The sequence below is a fragment of the Pinus tabuliformis genome, chromosome 2_2 (genome assembly GCF_031772625.1).
Source record: "Pinus tabuliformis cultivar Carrire ecotype Pingquan chromosome 2_2, CPIR1, whole genome shotgun sequence".
Lineage (NCBI taxonomy): Eukaryota > Viridiplantae > Streptophyta > Pinopsida > Pinales > Pinaceae > Pinus > Pinus tabuliformis.
Window position 1 is genome coordinate 1,316,523,030 of NC_142300.1, and position 14,890 is coordinate 1,316,537,919.

Consider the following 14,890-nt stretch of genomic DNA (forward strand, 5'->3'; position numbering starts at 1 on the left):
AAGGACATGAAGGGTGTCTACTTGATCCCTTGTTCATGTGGGACCCCCTATATTGGGGAAACATGACGCTCCATCCATCAAAGGATCTGCGAACATGCGGCCAACCTAAGACATGGGAGATCCAAGTCTTCAGCATTGGCAGAGCATGTGGAAAAGACCAAGCATCAGGTGTGTATTGAGGAGGCCAAGGTTGTTGCCAAAGTTACTCAGTTCCATCATCGTAAATTTAGGGAAGCTATTGAGATTGAAAAGAGGCCGAGCAGTCTCAATAGAGATGATGGCTGGAAAATCAGTAGGTGTTGGATTCCGGCACTCTCTTCTTAGTCGGTTTTTCTGCCTCCTCCTTGTTTTTGAACTCTTATTATATATATATATATAGATAGATATACATATATATATATAATTTTTATTTTATTATTTATTTATTTATTTATGTTTTTTTTTTTTACTAATTTCTATTAATATATATAATATATTACTAATATTATTAATATCAAGACTACATTATTAATATATAATAATAAATAATCTAATTAAATAAAATAAATTACCTTTTCTAACTAACCATTTAAATTATTTTATTTATTTATATATTTTTAACCCTAACTTTATGATTTTAATATATATATATATATATATATATATATATATATATATATATGATGATGATGATGGTGGTTAACGTCTGCTGAGACCAAATAATGGTCTATCAGACCTAAAGAAACAAATTATCTATTTTGATTTAATAAATAAATTAATAAACATATATGTGAGATTATTAATAAATAAATTAATAAATTACTTTTATTCTCGTCCCTAACAACCTATTATTATAATTTTAATTAAAAAATATATATATATATATATATATATATATATATATATATATATATATTAACAATAATTATTAAACAATTTAAATAAATAAGTAAATTATCTTTTTAAATTAACCACTAAAAGTATTTTATTTATTATTTTTTAATCCTAACTTTTATCTTAATAACCTAATATTATAACTTTTATATATATATATAATTATTAATAAATTAATTAATTAAATTAAAGTTTTTAAAACTAACCATTAAAAGTATTTTATTTATCTACATATTTTACCTAATTTAACTTATTTCCATAAATAATAATAATATTAAAAAAAAAATATTAAATTAATAAATAATAATTTGACTACTAATATTATTAATATATTAATATCAAGACGATATTACTAATATAATATTAATTATATTTAATAAATAATTTAATTAAACAAAAAAATTACCTATATATAATAATAAATAATTTAATTAAATTACCTTTTCTAACTAACCATTTAAATTATTTTATTTATATATATATATGTGTGTGTGTGTGTGTGAGAGAGATTAATAATAAATAAATTAATAAATTACTTTTTAAGCTAACCATTGAAATTATTCTCGTCCTTAACAACCTATTATTATATATATATATATATATATATATATATTAACAATAATTATTAAATAATTTAAATAAATAAGTAAATTATCTTCTTAAACTAACCACTAAAAGTATTTTATTTATTTTTTAATCCTAACTTTTATCTTAATAACCTAATATTATAACTTTAATATATATATATATATATATATATATATATAATTATTAACTAATTAATTAATTTTTAAAACTAACCATTAAAAATATTTTATGTACTAATATTAAAAATTATAATAATATTAAATTAATGAATAATAATTTGCCCTGGGTCCTAAGGTCAAAATTAGCCGTTGGAGTCTCTGCTCAGACTATTTAACATGCTAAGCTGGATCTGTTTCTTCAACTTGTCCTGACGATGAACCACACTTGTTGGTTCGAAACACGTCGACAAATGTCTGTCTACATGTGATTTACGCCGAAGTTATTCTTTCAAATATTCCAAGTGGTTATTCCAAGGATGAGGTTAATAATATTTTATTATTGCTCATTATTCAAGGATAGCTCAATATTTTGTTATAAATAGAAGGGTTTTCCATTCATTATTCACTTTTGATTATTTTCATTGTTGCAATAATTGTTGTAACTCTGATTGTTTTCATTGTCCACCACTATTTTTCTTCCATTTGAGTTCCCATTGAGCTCAAACATTTCATTTGTTGGGTTTACACATTATAGAGGAGAGAGACTCTACACAAGCTGAAGATGTTTGAGGATAGCCAAGAACCCATCCCATAGAAGGGGACTGGTAACATTTATTTCTTCCCTTCACATGTGTTATAATAAAAATTGTTATTTGTATATCTGGTTTCCATTGGATGATTGGAGTTATTATTGTTTCTTTTTGCTGTTTAACTATGATTGTGGCATAGATCATGGCTTTAGCAGGTTTTGTTTCTATCAGTTGCTGCAGATCTACAATGTTTAGTAGCTATTTATATTGTTGAGATTGTTTGTCATCCACAGGCTTAAGTGTTTTCTTTTCGTACATATTTAAGGAGAAAACACTACAGCAGGCGGGACCCAGTTTGGCGAAATGGGGTTTGAAACCTTCCAGGAGCGTTTTGAGGTACCAAACGACATTTTTTGGGGGTAAAACTTTGCCACTTTGGCGCAATGTTGTATAATGTTGTCTACACACAAAGACCTTTGTAATGTCGTAAGAAGCGCGTCAATCAAAGTTCGTATGCAAAATTTGTGCCACTCAGAGGTTGACCTTTCTGTTTTCACACATATAGTTTGGGAGGATGCCGCGTCAGCCCCCATTATTTATGGAAAAGGGGCTAGCCACGTGTTTGTGATGTAAAATACTTTAGAAGAGTCTATATTGTAACTCTAGTTAAGAGTTGATGTAGTCAAAATTAACCACTAATAGGCTATTAGGCTGTGTTATAACCGAGCCACTAGGAGGAAGAGGCATTCCATTCTTTCGAGAGCATTTTGTTCCATAGCTGAGAAAATATAGCCAAGAGAGATAGGAGGTAGAGCACTCAAAGAGGATATGTGCACTGTAACAACCTACGGGCCAATGCATTAATTCTTTGTACTTGCAACCATATTTCCAGACAGAGAAAGAGAGCGAAGTGGCGTCACATTCCAGCTGGGTTTTCTCTCGAAAGAGTTTCCCAAAGAGCATATCTTATGTCTTGTGTGGGTGCGTGTGTGCTTATTTTTTCATTCTCTACTTTTTCTGCATAATTTCCATTCACATGCATGCACTTATTATAGTTAAATTCACAAATCTTAAAGTTTAATAAACTGCAATAGTGTAGAATTTTCAAATTTTTAATATAATATTATTAGATGTATTGTGATGAACTGTCTAGTGGAATATCCACAACAGTTTACGGATCATATAGTCTCAGGCTTAGCTGGTTCCTTGTCAAAGGTTTTCCCATCTGGCTATTGGGTACGAGCCCTTCAACATAATGGGGCGGGACACTTTTCCAAGGGTGTAGATCTTGATCACCATGTGGGTTTTAGCCACAAATTTCATCATGCGCAACCAAAGCCTCCTTAGATCTCAAAGTTATGCCAAAGCACTAAACTCTATTCAAGATAAATACCTCAAAATGTTATCGACTTCAATTGTTCCTCCTCTTTCTTCCTAAGTGTAACATATGCATTATTTTGCATTTTTGCATAACGTTGAAAATAAAAGAAGGTGGTGAAATTTGTAAACCATCAATGGATTTCACTCTTGATATAACTGTAAATGTCAAACCCCACCCCTCTCTATCTCCAATATCTACAGTAGCTCGTTGCAAAGCTATCCCAATGTACAACTTGGAAAAAAATATAAATTTGAAATTTATTATCATCATGATAGAAGGGAGGTTGGTGGGCCCATAGACTATTTTTGTCTCATGGACGTTAAAATATCATTCATTCATTCATATATAAAACTTAATATAATTTACATAACAATATGCCACTTTTATGAAAAATTTATAAATATTTTACTTTTAAAATAATCATTCAAATTTTATATGATATCTTATTACTTTTATATTATTTAAAATTTTGTTATTGATGAATATTAAAATTCTTAAAAATTGTTTATTATAATTTTTCCCCTTATTTAAAAGGGAAATAAAAGCTCATGGTAAGAGGATGTAAAAATTTATTGTTTCACTTCTTTATTTCTTTAACTACCATAACCTCGAAGCAGGGGAAGGAGACACCAAAGAGAATAGATGGCGGATATATTGTAAAAAGAGAGTAGAGTTGATGGGACCAGCCCTGTACACCTATGGTTTAATAATTAATTGCTGATTGTATGGTTGATATCTTGTAGTTGGTTGACTTTATGGCGTGGTACTGTGGTTTATTTGTTTGAGGACAAGTGTCCTGGTCTTGGGGTTCGCTCCTCCCGCCTTTTACTGTGACCAAGAAACCCTAACTCGGCTCATTTCACTTTTTTCTCCAGCCTTCTGCTGCGTCGTCGAGGGGGGTCTCTCCGCTCTGTCACAGGTCGCTGCTCCTCAGGGTTTCGCTTACACCCTTCGGCAATGTTCTCTGCTCAGCTCCCTATTCTGAAGTCTCAGGACTTGGTCTCAGTCGTGGGTTTCTGTTTGTTCGGCTCTGGTTATGGTCTTAGGTCCTTGCTTTTCTCTGGTTTCGATTATGTTACTGGTTTTCAGATGTCCGCCTCGCTATCTGATTGTGAACTTGGTTCTTCTTTGCAGGTCACGGTTGTGGGGCAGCTCGACACTCGGCTTTATTCCAGGACCTAACCAGAGGTAAGCTCTTCCCCTCCATGTTTTAGCATTCTGCCTCGTTTTCGACTATTGCTGACTGTTATTGCTCCTGGTGAGCAGTGAGCGCTCTGCAGCTGTGGCCTTGTCACACGATTTCTTTCTGTCGTTAGCAGAACTCAGCTCTGGTAAGTGAACCTTCTCTAACCCTTGGCTCTGTCTTCGGTTTTCTTGTTCCACGACTCTGTCTCTTGGTTGCTGACGGCTTTGTTTTGGTGGCCGTGATAGGAAAATGGAGCTGGGGTTTGCTATTGGCTGGTCGCGTGCCCTGACACCTACGCAAGTATCGGGTAGGGTTGCACCTTTTTGTCCCTCTGTCGATTTGTTTGAAGGACTATGCTTCTTGCTTGGTCTATTTTCGAGGCAAGGGCTTCGGGCTCCCTGTTTGTGTTCTGTAACTTATGCCTTCAAGCTGTTGTTGTATATGTGACTGTATTTATAATCAGAGGGGACTGTGCTTATGTTAGTTTCGTGGAAAACTCGAAGTTCTATTTGGCACCATCATACAGGACCTCTGTTCTGTGACTTAACTGTATTTATGGGCAGTTGTATCTGGAACTGTAGGTGTTCGGTTTTGCTATATATGTATATAAAATGATTTCTTTTTTTGATAATTAAACAGTGAAAGAAAATGTTGTGTGTTGTGTTGGTACCCGTAGAAATTGTATGCTCCTTCGACAGTGTTTCACTTGACTCTTCGGCAGGCTCGCTCCTTTGTTTTTCTGTACTTGTCCGCGTACTCTATTTGCTCCTATATTAGTTATTCATTCCCTAGCTTCGTTATAAAATAGATCAATGGTCTCTATTAAGTTAAGGGAGAAAATATTCAAACTGTAATATATGGATGCATATTGTCAAAAGATGGTTTCACGCTTGTTTCTATTCAAAACTATGATGGTCGAAAGATTCCAATAACTGTTTCCTTCCTCCCTTTTGTAAAGACTCATTGTACAGTTATTAAACTGTTAGTAGTTACATTTAGTTATACTTTGACAACTGTTCTTTCTTAACTGTAGTCTAAAAGTAAATTTTAAATAAAAATAAAAAAGGAACGTAAACAAAAACTAACAGTGGGCTGAGACAGTCGTTCCTAGAAATTTAAATAAAAATAAAAAACTAACTGAAACTCAATCTATTTGCAAAGACAAACTCTCTAGCCTTGACCTCCTTGAGTTGGATGCTCCTGCATTAGGCTCCCGGGGTAGATGAAAATTCATGGCTCCGGTCCATGAGCTCCTCGATAGAATACCCTGCACGTTGTATCTACCTTGCGTCAAGCCACGAACTGTCCTCAATAGGGCGGTCCTTCCACTTGATGAGGTACTGTAGGTACTCCTTTCGTCGAGTCAGCCTGGCCACCTGTGTATCGAGGATTCCTTCGATTTCAAGTGGCTGAGCTGAAGGCATTTGTCTCATCCACAAACTACTCTCTTCCTGGGTATCCCGTTTTGGCTACGCCGAACTGTCCTCTTCAGGACTGGCAGTGCATGGGAATAAATCCACCACATTAAAGATGGGCGATATTCCTATACCTAGAGGCAATTGCAGCGTATAGGCATTTGCAGAAAACTTGCGCAGAATTTTGCAAGGTCCAATTTTTTTGAGTTTCGGCTTATTGTATTTGCCCTTAGGGAATCTTTCTTTGCGCAGATGCGCTAGGACTTGATCCCCTACATTAAATTGTACCTCCTGTCGTTTCAGATTTGCTTTCTGTTTGTACCTTTGACTGCTATCCTGTAATTTTGACTTCACCTGCTCATGTAGGTCGTTAATTTCTCTTGCAAAATCTTCCCCATCAGCACTTCTTCTTTCTAACTGTCCCAAATCTCGTAACTCATGCACTCCTCAGGGATGCATTCCATACAAGATCTGGAAAGGACTACTTCCTGTGCTTCGATTTGGTGAATCGTTGTAAGCAAATTCTGCTTGAGCAAGTACACGATCCCACATTCGTGAATTTTCTCCAACTAGACTCTGTAGCAGGTTTCCTAAGCTCCTGTTCACCACCTCCGTCTGCCCATCGGTCTATGGGTGATAAGCGGAGTTGAAGTTTAACTTTGTATCCAGCTTTTTCCACAAGGTGCGCTAGAAATGTCATGTGAATTTCACATCCCTGTGAGAAATAATAGACTTGGGTAAGCCGTGCAGTCAGACGACTTCAATGAAAAACAAGTGTGCTACATGGGTAACGTCACTGGTTTTCCTGCAAGGGATGAAGTGTGCCATCTTGGAGAAACGGTCCACCACCACCATGATGGAGTCAAAACCCCACTGTGTTTTGGGCAGACCCAGGACAAATTCCAGACTGACTGAATCCCATGGTCTGTTTGGAATAGGCAAGGGTGTATACAACCCCGTGTTCTGACTGTGCCCTTTCGCCAACTGACATATCTTACACCTAGTCACATATTGTTGCACGTCTCTTCGCATCTTCGGCCAGTAATAGAAATGACTGAGCTGATCCAAGGTCTTATCAATGCCGAAATGTCCAGCTAGACCTCCACTATGTTTTTCCTGGATGATGTTCTCCCTCATCGAACATTCTGGAACACACAACTGTCCTCCCTTGAATAGCAGCTCCTCCTGTAAGTTATAGTCCAGCCATGGACTATTGTTCCTCAACAAAGGATTTTGGCAGGCCTCATAAGCCTCCTTGAAATCTACATCTGTTTGATACAAGTCCTTCAGGTGTTCAAAACCCAACACTTGTATCGTGCTTTCCTGCAAGAGTAAAACTCTTCTGCTTAGTGCATCTGCTACCTTGTTGGCTTGACCACTGATATGCTTCAATACGAATGTAAAACTCTGCAAGTACTCCACCCATTTTGCATGTTTATGATTCAGCTTATGTTGCTGCATAACATACTGCAACGCAGAATTATCAGAAAATAGGACAAACTCATTACCCAACAAATAATGTCTCCAATGCTTCAATGCTTGGACGACTGCATAAAACTCCTTGTCATAAGACATATACTTTTGCCTGCTTTCATTTAATTTTTCGTTCAAATAAGCTACTGGTTTGTCTTCCTGGCTGAGTATAGGTCCAATGGCTGTACCACTAGCATCACAACGAACTTGGAAAAGTTTGTTAAAATCAGGCAACCTCAAAATTGGCCTTTCAGTGATCTTCTTCTTCAATATCTGGAAGCTCTTCTCTGTAGCTTCAGTCCAATGGAAAGTCTGACTTGCCTTTTTGATGGTATCCAACATGGGTGCATATATTCCACTAAAATTCTTTATAAACTTGCGATAGAAACTTGCCAACCCATGAAAACTCTGAACTTCGAACAGACTCTTAGGGGATGGCCAGCTAAGTATAGCTGCAACTTTTTCTAGGTCCATTTTCAGCTCATTTTCTGCAATCACAAAACCCAAATAGACTAACTCCTTCTGAAATAAAGAACATTTTTTAAATTTATCAGCAACTTGTTTTACTGCAACTTCTCCAGAACATATCTAACGTGTCGAAAATGTTCTTCCTTGGTCTTGCTGAAAATCAGTATATCGTCAAGATACACAATTATGAATTTCCCAATGAACTCCTTCAACATCTCGTTCATCAGGCACATGAAAGTGCTAGGGGCGTTACTCAACCCAAATGGCATCACCAGCCATTCATACAACCCTTCATTGGTTTTGAAAGCTGTTTTCCATTCGTCCCCTTCTCTTATTCTAATCTGGTGGTATCCGCTCTTTAGATCTATCTTCGAAAAATATGCTGCTCCACTCAAGCAGTCCATCATGTCATCCATTCGTGGCAATGGAAACCTGTACCTGATAGTAATTTTATTTATTGCTCTTGAATCTGTACACATCTGCCACTCACCTCCTTTCTTGGGAGCTAAAACTGTCGGAACTGCACAGGGACTTAAACTTTCCCGTATCAATCCTTTGTCCAACAATTCCTGTACCTGCTTCCTGATCTCCTTGTTGTCCTTAGGACTCATTCGGTAAGCAACTTTGTTTGGTAAACAAGCTCCAGGGATTAAATCTATGTGATGACTGATACTCCGCTTTAGTGGTAACTTATCCGGTAAATCATCCACAACAATGTCGCTGAATTCCTACAACAAATCCTAGATTTCTTCAGGTAAGTCAGAAATTTCAGTGTGCAACAACACTGCTCTCGGTCTCCTTACAACGGCATACTTTATCTCGTTATCTTCAATCTGTTTTAGAAATTCTTTTCCACCCATCAGTAGCACTTTTGTCCCACTAGTTTCTGTTGTTTCTTCTTCCTTGATGGGTACCAGTGTATGCTTAATCCCATCCTTGACAAACTTGTAACAGTTTGTTTTTTCATCATGAACAACTTTTCGGTCATACTACCATGGTCTACCTAGCAGAATATGACACATGCCCATGGGCATGATGTTACAAATCACCTTGTCCCTATACTTGCCAATATGGAACTCCACCTCACACTGCTCATGAACTAGCAGTTGGTGACCTTTCTGTAACCAAGACACCTTAGAGGGAGTTGGTTGCTTCAACCTTTTCAAAACCAATTTCTCCACCATATATATTGCAACTAGATTATCAGTGCTTCCATTGTCTATAATCAGTTTGTAGCATTTTCCATGTGACTTGCACACAGTCCGGAATAATGCCTTTCTCTGGGTTTGTTCAGCTGTCTCCTTTGCCAGTTTCAGCAGTACCTTATTCAAGACTAAGGCCTCTCTTGTCTCCGGTGCATTCTCTACCTCTTGGGGTGGTGCCTCCACTTCCTCTGTTTGAGCAACATATGCTCCTCTTTGTCCAGCCTGTTCACCTTCAGGGCACTCAAAGGACCTGTGCCCCCACTTGTGGCACTTGTAACACTGGTAGGCAACCCCTCTACCTCTGCCATTACCCCTTCCTCTCTGGTATGGCCTTCCTCCCCTAGTGCTACCTTCCTTTTCTGCTGTCCCTGAGGTCTTTGAACTACTGCCTTCTTCACTGTTGTTGGCAGTCCTTCCTCTGCCAAAGGATTGTCCTTTCCCTCTGCCAGATCCACGTCCTCTTCTGGCGTTCTGCTTCCTTGCGATCTTTTCTTCTGCCTTTAAGGCACTTTGGTATGCTTCCTCTATGGTTTTTGGAGAAAGAATACTTATCTCGTCTAATATCTCTAGCCTTAGGCCATTCACAAACCTTGTTGTCTTTTCTGGGGTGTCTTCAATGTAACCAGCTCTCAGATTCACCCGATAAAATTCTTCGGTGTATTCTTTCACAGTCATTCCTCTCTGCTTCAAATTTTGCACCTACCAATACAGAGCGATCTGGTAATCTTTGGGCAAAAACTTACCCTTCATCTTGGCGACCATTCTGGTCCACTTTTTAATAGGTAACTTATTTGATCTTCTCCTTTCTGCTTGGACACTGTCCCACCATAAGGCCGCATGTCCTTTTAACTTGGTGGCAGCGAATTTAACTTTCCTATCTTTGCTAATCTCCTCACATTCAAAGTATTTGTCCAACTCACTAATCCAGTCCAACAACACTTCGGTGGACAAAATACCATCATAGTTTGAAATCTCAGGCTTTGGCTTACTGCTAGCCAATAAAAATGACCTTAATAATCTGATTTCAAGTCCTTCCTCATCTGATCCATCTGTCGTAACTGCAGCTTCTTCATCACTGTCATCTCCTCCTTCAGGATCCCTTCTCCTTCCTGCTTCTACTGCTGCCAAACGGGCATTCAGGATCCTAATCTCTTCCCTCAATCCTTCATCTACTACCCTTCGAATAGCTCTGCCACGACCTCTTCTTCCGACTTCCATTTTGAAAAAAAAAACAATTATCTCTAACTTACTCTGATACCAAAATTTGATGGGACCAGCCCTGTACACCTACGGTTTAATAATTAATTGTTGATTGTATGGTTGATATATTTGCGGTTGGTTGACTTTATGGCACGATACTATGGTTTATTTGTTTGAGGACAAGTGTCCTGGTCTTGGGGTTTGCTCCTCTCGCCTTTTACTATGACCAAGAAACCCTAACTCGGCTCATTTCACTTTTTGCTCCGGACTTCTGCTGCGTCATCGAGGGGTGTCTCTCTGCTCTATCACAGGTCGCTACTCCTCAGGGTTTCGCTTACACCCTTCGGCAATGTTCTCTGCTCAGCTCCCTGTTTTGAAGTCCCGGGACCTAGTCTCAGTCGTGGGTTTTTGTTTGTTTGGCTCTAGTTATGGTCTTAGGTCCTTGCTTTTCTCTAGTTTCGATTATGTTACTTGTTTTCAGATGTCCGCCTCACTATCTGATTGTGAACTTGGTTCTTCTTTGCAGGTCACGGTTGTGGGGCAACTCGACACTTGGCTTTATTCCAGAACCTAACCAGAGGTAAGCTCTTCCCCTCCATGTTTTAGCATTCTGCCTCATTTTCGACTATTGCTGATTGTTCTTGCTCCTGGTGAGCAGTGAGCACTCTGCAGCTGCGGCCTTGTCACACGATTTCTTTCCACCGTTAGCAGAACTCGGCTCTGGTAAGTGAACCTTCTCTAACCCTTGGCTCTGTCTTCGGTTTTCTTATTCCACGACTCTGTCTCTTGGTTGTTGATGGCTTTGTTTTGGTGGCCGTGACAGGAAAATGGAGCTGGGGTTTGCTGTTGGCTGGTCGCATGCCCTGACACCTACGCAAGTATCGGGTAGGGTCGTACCTTGTTGTCCCTCTGTCGATTTGTTTGAAGGGTTATGCTTCTTGCTTGGTCTATTTTCGAGGCAAGGGGCTTCAACCTCCCTGTTCATGTTCTGTAACTTATGCCTTCAGGCTGTTGTTGTATATGCGACTGTATTTATATTCAGAGGGCACTGTGCTTATGTTGGTTCCGTGGAAAGCTCGAAGTTCTATTTGGCACCATTGTACAGGACCTCTGTTCTGTGACTTAACTGTATTTTTGGGTAGTTGTATCTGGAACTGTAGGTGTTTGGTTTCGCTATATATGTATATAAAATGATTTTTTTTTTTTTTGATAATTAAACAGTGAAAGAAAATGTTGTGTGTTCTATTGGTACCCGTAGAAATTGTATGCTCCTTCGACAGTGTTTCACTTGACTCTTCGACAGGCTCGCTCCTTTGTTTTTCTGTACTTGTCCGCGTACTCTGTTTACTCCTGTATTAGTTATTCATTCCCTAGCTTCGTTATAAAATAGATCAATGGTCGCTGTTAAGTTAAGGGAGAAAATATTCAGACTGTAATATATGGATGCAGATTGTCAAAAGATGGTTTCACGCTTGTTTCTATTCAAAACTATGATGATCGAAAGATTCCAGTAATTGTTTCCTTCCTCCCTTTTGTAAAGACTCATTGTATAGTTATTAAACTGTCAGTGGTTACATTTAGTTATACTTTGACAACTGTTCTTTGTTAATTGTAGTGTAAAAGTAAATTTTAAATAAAAATAAAAAAAAGAACGTAAACAAAAACTAACAGTGGGCTGAGATAGCCGTTCCTAGAAATTTAAATAAAAATAAAAAACTAACTGAAACTCAATCTGTTTGCAAAGACAAACTCTCCAGCCTTGACCTCCCTCAGCTGGATGCTCCTGCATCAAGAGTGTAGTTTTTAGAATAATGGGTCAGTGTGTTCAATGGACTATATAAAGTTTGTCAAAGACAATAACAAAGATATTTATGTAAAATTAATAGCGTGACAACAATTCTAAGAATATGGCTAAATACATCTTATTATGTCCACAAAATTGTGAAACTTATAAGTGATAGGTGCTTCCAAATTCTAACACATTAACACTTACCAACTTTCTTGTCCCTCAAATATACCAAAGGATCACATTATCTACTAGTGAAAGGGCTATACTTGGGTGGGCCAAATTTTTCCCTATTACAAAAATTACATTGATGGTCACATGGAGATGAAGACATATCAATGCATGAAAACCAATATTATTCAAAAAAAGGGTGCTTTTGAGAACACATTTATGAATGCCCACACGATAATAGAGTTTCAAGTGGTCATAATAGGAATTAGTATCACCCACTTTCTTTGCTCTCAATTACCATACCAATTTATAATACAACATGGGGAGGAGAAATGCATTGAATACAAATTAGTGAAATGAAAATGATCGGTTCTAGCATGTTGCAAGTAACATATTGTCATGCCAAAAATGCCAATTATAAAAGAGAATAAAATTTGTGTAAGCTCCATATGCTTAAGTAATCTATTATCACATCAATAATGCCAATTCCATGATGCTTATGTAAAATATTGTCACACCACAAATGTCAACCCCACAATAACATAGTATTTGTGTAAATACCATAACATACCTCAAAGAACCATAGTCCCATGGATTTCAAAAGGGATTTCCAAACTTTTCTTGTAATAGAACCACAAGTTCTAAGTGAAAACATAAATCTTAAATGGAGATTTTAAAAACATTATAGAGAAATGTCACAAGTCTTATTTTGTTTTCAATTGGGTATGTTTGGCTAAATTACTTTTTATTTTGAATGATTTTAACTTACATGAAGTCTTGTAGAGGAAATTAAGATTTTGGCCAAATATAATATTGTTTTGGTTTGTTTTTGTTGAAAATGCTAATTTATAGGTAAGAAACATGTGACAAATGACCAAAGCATGTGTCACATGAAGTTGAGACATCATAGGGGAGATCACCAACTAACAATCCTAACCCTCTCTAATTCCATGATGCAGTTGTTCATCTCTTCCCTAATAGTCCCAAACATTTATAATGGTTTAACATAAAATGTATATTATAACATGCATTGACATTAGCACAAACGGAAATTTTATTAATCCTTTCTGCCATTTAATGTTTGTTGAGATTTTGTTTACTAAATAATAGGTTGGGCACTTTTACCCATGTTAGCGTGTTTTTTATTCAACTGAGCTTTAAGTAAACTTAGTGGCTAAAAATGATTTGCCTAAAATCCGAAATAAAGAAAAATGATGTTAAGATTTAGGTTTATAGTCATGGAGAAATAAATCTAAATGGTAGTAAATTAAGTGGCACACTAACATTTTACATTTATATTTTTACTCTGGTTAAAGTGTTGAAAAACACATAAATATATGGTGGACAGTGACTCTTGGTAAATATATTTATTTACATCTTGTTTCTATCCATTTTTTATGCAAATACTTGCTTAAATTATGGGAATAACTAATGAGATGAAAAGAATAAATTGAGATAATTATCCATATGGTATTGACAATTGTGTATGATACATATTTTCCATTTGTGACTATATAAGCTAGAAACTAACATATATGGAGGAGGCCCAGTTATTGCCAAGATTACACCTTTTCATCACTGGAAGTTTAGGGAGGCCATAGAAATTGAAAAAGGGCAGTGCAATCTCAATAGGGATGATGACGACTGGAAATTAGTAGTTGTTGGATCCTTGCCATTTCATCATAACCCCTGTCCTCGACCCTTGTGTTGTTCTTTTTAGTGAGATCTTCTCTATTTTTTTGAATGATACATATTTTCCATTTGTGACTATATAAGCTAGAAACTAACATATATTGAGGAGGCCCAGTTATTGCCAAGATTGCACCTTTTCATCACCGGAAGTTTAGGGAGGCCATAGAAATTGAAAAAGGGCAGTGCAATCTCAATATCGTTTGGTTTCCTTTTATTCCTTCTCTGCTCTTTGATTTTTATTCAATTTTTAATATTTTATTTTAATTTTACTAGCTCTCTTAAACATAAGAAGAGAATGGTTTTGTTTGAATAAGTAATAAAAATCTTTTTAATTAACATAATGTATAAATAAATAGAAATCTTTTTACCAAAACATGAATGAAGGTATTTCAAAGATGGGAACTAATTTATCCCGTTACATATAATTAAATAAAGTTAATTATGAATTAACTAACTAATTAGTAACAACTATATTCTTTCTCAATAATTCTTCAATGACTTGAATCTATTTTCCTAGTGGTTTTAATTAGAAGAAATTGTTGCATATTCAATTATTTAACTAACTAAATTAGTTATACTTTTAATAAACTTTTATTTTTATTATTTCATTAATATTATAGTATTAATATTTATGCCTTTAAATATAATTAAATAAAGTTAATTATGAATTAACTAACTAATTAGTAACAACTATATTCTTTCTCAATAATTCTTCAATGACTTGAATCTATTTTCCTAGTAATTTTAATTAGAAGAAATTATTG